The sequence below is a fragment of the Phascolarctos cinereus genome, unplaced genomic scaffold (assembly GCF_003287225.1).
Source record: "Phascolarctos cinereus isolate Bilbo 61053 unplaced genomic scaffold, phaCin_HiC Scaffold_4;HRSCAF=312, whole genome shotgun sequence".
In the NCBI taxonomy this organism is placed as follows: Eukaryota; Metazoa; Chordata; class Mammalia; order Diprotodontia; family Phascolarctidae; genus Phascolarctos; species Phascolarctos cinereus.
The window spans coordinates 340,022,259-340,027,177 of NW_027555847.1; the positions used below are offsets into that span (position 1 = coordinate 340,022,259).

Sequence of the window (4,919 nt, forward strand, 5' to 3'; positions counted from 1 at the left end):
TATTGTTACCCCTCCAGTCATTTCTCTAAACCAGCAGTTTTCAAAGGGTGTGCCTCAAGTTCTGGCTTGAATTGTATGGAATTTCTACTTGTAATTACAATAGTGTGCTGGGATTCCTCCTAGTAAAGAATAATAAAGTTGAAAACCACTTTTATATCTGTTACATGCATCTCCTTCCTTCCCATCTTTAGAAAGGGAAGGGGAGGGAAGATGAAATCTGATTATAAGGGAAATTGAGGATTGGTGAATCTGGTTTTTATGATGCTCTGGACCACTATTCTTTTCTTCTGCCATCAAATCCAAGGATTTAGCTCAGTGGCATGCCCTCATGGTTTCTTCTTATGGTTACCACTTCTCCTGTTTCCTGAGTGCCCTTGAAAATGAACACAAGCTATAATAAAAAATGCAGCCATTTTCCTTTTCCCACAGTTCTCTCTGTTCCCTGATAGTTAATCAATGAATAAATCAACAAGTAAATATGTGCCAGGCACTGGGGATTTAAAGATTAACATTTTAAAACTCCCTGCCCTCAAGGATACTTAACCTCTATTTGCCTCAGTTTCCTCAACTGCAAAATGGAGAGAATATCAGCCCCACCTCGAAGGGTTGTTGTGAGGATCAAATGAGGTAATATTTGTAAAGCACAGGCCTGATTTCAATAAATCCAGGATGGTCAGACCTGCATGTTAGGAAAATCATGTTTTAGAAAAACCAGCTCATGATAATTCTTAGCAGGGCTGTACCCCCAGCAGATAGCTACCCCAAGTCCAATGTACTCTGAGTACCCAAATCTGTTAAAAACATAGTTCACAAGCATTCACTACTGTTTTTGCCTTTAATATCAACAGTTAATAAAATGGCCTAATAAGAAACAGAAATATACACCCAAGGCATGCTATCCCCCAAATGCACATTGTGTCAGTGAGAAGAGTTAGGCATATGTAAGGACACACATGGAAAGACACATCTGTAGCCAGGTAACACACCAGGAAGGGCACATGCAAAGGGAATATGTGAGGCTAATGTGAGCACACTGATGGATGTAAATGGAGTGAACACCTCTGGCCAGGAAACACAGGCAGAGGCCCACATGCACAGAGCACATGTAGGGAAGGGGCCGCTCAGGTTGATGTCACGCTCTTCTCATCATCTCTGTTGGCCTGGTCTATGCTGGATGCTGCAGGACACATAGTGTCTACCATTCACTGCTCTGCTCTCCTCTCCTCCAGATGCTGCCCCTCCAGAAGCTGTTCTGCTGGACTTGTTTTCTCCATTGGACCCTGCAAGCAAAGTCTTCACCAGATGTTGTTCTGCTCTTGCAGATTCTGGCTTAGCTGAAATCCTTGGCTATATTTTCCTCAGGGGAGAATGGGTGTTACCATGCTTTCCCTTCCTGCTCCCCCACCCCCCCAGCTCCTTTTTTAAAAAAGCAGAAACTTTGGCTTAAGAATTTTTAAAAAAGCCTCCACCCAGGTTCTCTGGTCTTGTTCCCCCAAAATCTTGGCTCCTGAAGCCTCTCCTCTTCCCAGCTCAAGATTTTTGGCTCCAGGTCCCAAGCTCTTTAGAACAAAAAGCAGGGTCCTCCCAGCTTGCTAATGTCCTGAGGACTAATTTTTCCTTTGGGCTCTTCTTTCTGTTTCAGCGACTTTTGGTGCAGTTTCTGTCCTAGACTTCCCCTTAGCTCATGATGTGCATTCCACATATCTCCCATAATTATGTCTCTGAGGGCTAAACAATAAACTAGGTAATGATTATTTGCCTAATAATAACCAAACAACTCTGGGATTCAGGGTTACCTAGTTTTCAAAATCTAGGTCTCTTCCATTCTCCTTTTGTAGATGAAAAATAAGGGGAAAAGTCACAAGATGCAGTAAATCTAGGGGACAAGGCCTTTCTTTGTCTCTTCTACCATACTGTTCATTCCTGGCTTTTTCATATTCAGATAAAGGATAAAGTCAGACCAAAGCTTCAGAGGGGCTTTGAGGCATGCCCTTACAGCTAGCTACTTTGAGAAAGAGAGAGAGAGAGAGAGAGAGAGAGAGAGAGAGAGAGAGAGAGAGAGAGAGAGAGAGAGAGAGAGAGAGAGAGAGATTTGCTGTCTGGAAGACTGGGATATCAAAAAAAATTTTTTAAAGGAGAACTTTACAAATTTGCAATGGTATTATGCTTCACTCACGCTAGATTGAATGGCCCTATATGGACCTGGAGACATCCCTTCTTCCTCTTCACTATACCCTCCAATATCAGATGAGAGATTTTTCCTTCTTTAGTTTGTTAAGTTGTGTCCCTTGCGGAAGCTTCAAGCATCTGCCTCCCAAGGAGAGTCATTTGTTAACACATAGGCCTAGGAGTTGAAACAAACAAATAAAAAAACCAACAACCCTACAATAGGACATTTTCTCCCCTACCTATTTGGGTAGGGCCTGTCACTAGACTAAAGAGTATATAGGTCATGGAGTTAGGATGTATGGGTTCAAGTTGACACATCTTACCTGTGTGACCTTGGGCAAGTCACTTCAGTTTTCTGACTCTTAGTTTCCCTGTAGCAAGTATGTGCTCTGGCCCGTCATCCCAGGGCCAGCTAGGCTCTTTTTGCTCTCCAGGGGTTCTAGGGTACTCTGAGAGGTGTGTGGTAGTGTTTCTCTTCTAATACAATCAGCCTAAGTTACCCAACATCTGTGTCCTTCCCCCATTGTTAGACGCCAGAGATTAGCCCTGCCCGTTAAACGCTTAACGTCCATGAGCTTTTATAAAGGAATATTTACTTTGAAACTATAGTGAGAACAAATGTACAAATTCGCCCCCCTCCCCTGCACTGCACCTGGGGCCATACACTTCCCTATTCCATCTTGGTCTCTGGAGAAGGAAGGCTAAACTTAGTTTAGTTCTTACAATGTATTGGTCTCACCAGGTTCATGTCCAGATGTATTATGACTTCCAAATTAGTCTTCATTTCAGCTTCCACTGGTCAGAGTCCAGAAGTTTGCTCCTGAAAGTTATTCATTGTTCCTCAAGGCATCAAAGTTGGGCTGGCTGAAAAACTTAGCCTGGATTCTGACTCCCGGATTCCTGTGGTTTGCTTTCCTGATCTTTTGAGACTCACAGGGTCAACAACTCCACTCCCTTCACCTAGAAAGGAAAAAAAAAAAACAAATGCAGAGACCAAAGGCCAAAGCCACTCTCAAATCCAGATCCATTCAATAGGGAGGCCCCACAGCCTCTCTCTTGACAACTTCATCTCCTACCAGATGCCAGGCAACTGCATTGGCCAAAAGGACCGAGACAAGTGAGACCTGAGAGACCACTAAGGCCTTTTAAATGCCTCCCTGATGAATCAAAAGGCTGCCCACTCACCACTGTGAATTAGCAGCCAAGAACCAGTTACAGTACATCTGAGCATACTCCACAGGCTCTCCGAGGCAATTGTCACCACTCTCCCTGAGGCAGGTTTCCCGGCTTCAAGTAGGAGAGGTTGCATCAGCTGAGCAAAATGATGAGATCTGGCATATCCATTACATCTATAAAATGGGGATAATAATTCTTGCCCTACCAATCTTATAGGATGATTATGAGAAAATGCTTTACAAACCTTAAAGTATTATAGAAATGCATATCATCATCATCATCATCATCATCTTCCAGCTTCAGTATTTCAGCTATTTTCCAGCTTCACTTGGATGGTCAGTTATAATGAATTTCTTTCCTAAGTCTGTTATATCAAATATCTCCCTGCCAATCTTTGTTCTTCTCACCATCTTTGACTTTAAATACATTGTAGCCAGAGGAAACATACATATGTGTTTGACTGTGGGCTTATATGCCTACTTTTGGAAAAAGCTAAAAAGAGGGGAACAGTCTGTCAGCCTGGCCTGGGAAACAAACAAAAAGCCTATTGTAATTTATCTAACAATAGGGAGAAAAGTCATTTAGGAAATTAGAAGGAATAGCATGCTACGGTTCTCAAAATGTTTGGTATCTTCTTTACACTCTTAACAATTATTGAGGACTGGGACGACTAGGTGGCACAGTGGATAGAGCACCACCAACCTTGAAGTCAGGAGGACCTGAGTTCAAATCCCACCTCAGACCAAACACTTTATTTGCTAGCTGTGAGACCCTGGGCAAGTCACTTGCCCCCAGCTGCCTAAAAAGAAAAAAAAATTTTTGAGGACCTACAGGCCAGAGCTTTTGTTTGTTTTAGTTATATCTATCAATATTTACTGTGTTAGAAGTTAAAGTGTTTTAGTATTATTCTGAAAATAATTTTGACTTCCCAAACTCCCTAAAAGAGAACTGCTAGATAGAGATATGAATATAGGTGAGAGGAAGGGAGAATAGGAAAAAAAGAATCCTTGTAGCTTATTTCCACATACCCCCACCCACCTCCAGAGGAAAGAGCAGTTGCTCTATTCAAAGTGGATTCAAAGGAAAGCCGCATTTCCCTTTGTTACTTGGATTAGAGGCTTGAAGCTTTGTCAGGCCCAACCAAGTACCTGTACTAATGGGTCATAGAGCTCAGTACCACATATGTGTCTACCATGTACCATGTACCAAGTTATACTGAGCTGGTTTGTAGACATGCTGGGCTATCATTCGCTGTTGCTTATTCCCCCCCACCTATTTGTGTACAGAGTTAATCCTTTTGGGGGTTTGATTCTCTTTCTTGGCTCTCTATTCTATGAGCAGCATTCTTCCAAACCAAGCCAGGGGAGATGGAGGAGGCTCTGTTTCCTCAGCACCAGCTCAGCTAGCAGTCCCTACTACAGGCCTAGTGTCTGGGTTCTACAGCAGGACTTCTTAAACATGTTTTTGAGCATCTTGGACCTTCTTTGGAGCTCTGATGAAGCCTAGGATCCTTTCCCAGAATGTTTATTGCCAACATACATAATGAAAGGAAATGCAGCTAGATGGCACAGTGG

The 4,919-nt window shown here is 42.8% G+C and overlaps 1 long non-coding RNA gene across 1 annotated transcript; it reads right to left on the reverse strand.

Annotated features, from left to right (window-relative positions):
* Nucleotides 1-801: 801 nt before the first annotated feature.
* LOC110213565 (uncharacterized) lies at nucleotides 802-3,123 on the reverse strand. Its single transcript, XR_002326033.2, has 3 exons — nucleotides 2,909-3,123; nucleotides 2,177-2,344; nucleotides 802-1,280 (listed from the first exon to the last, which is right to left on the reverse strand). It is a non-coding gene; the product is annotated as an uncharacterized LOC110213565 (long non-coding RNA).
* Nucleotides 3,124-4,919: the final 1,796 nt, after the last annotated feature.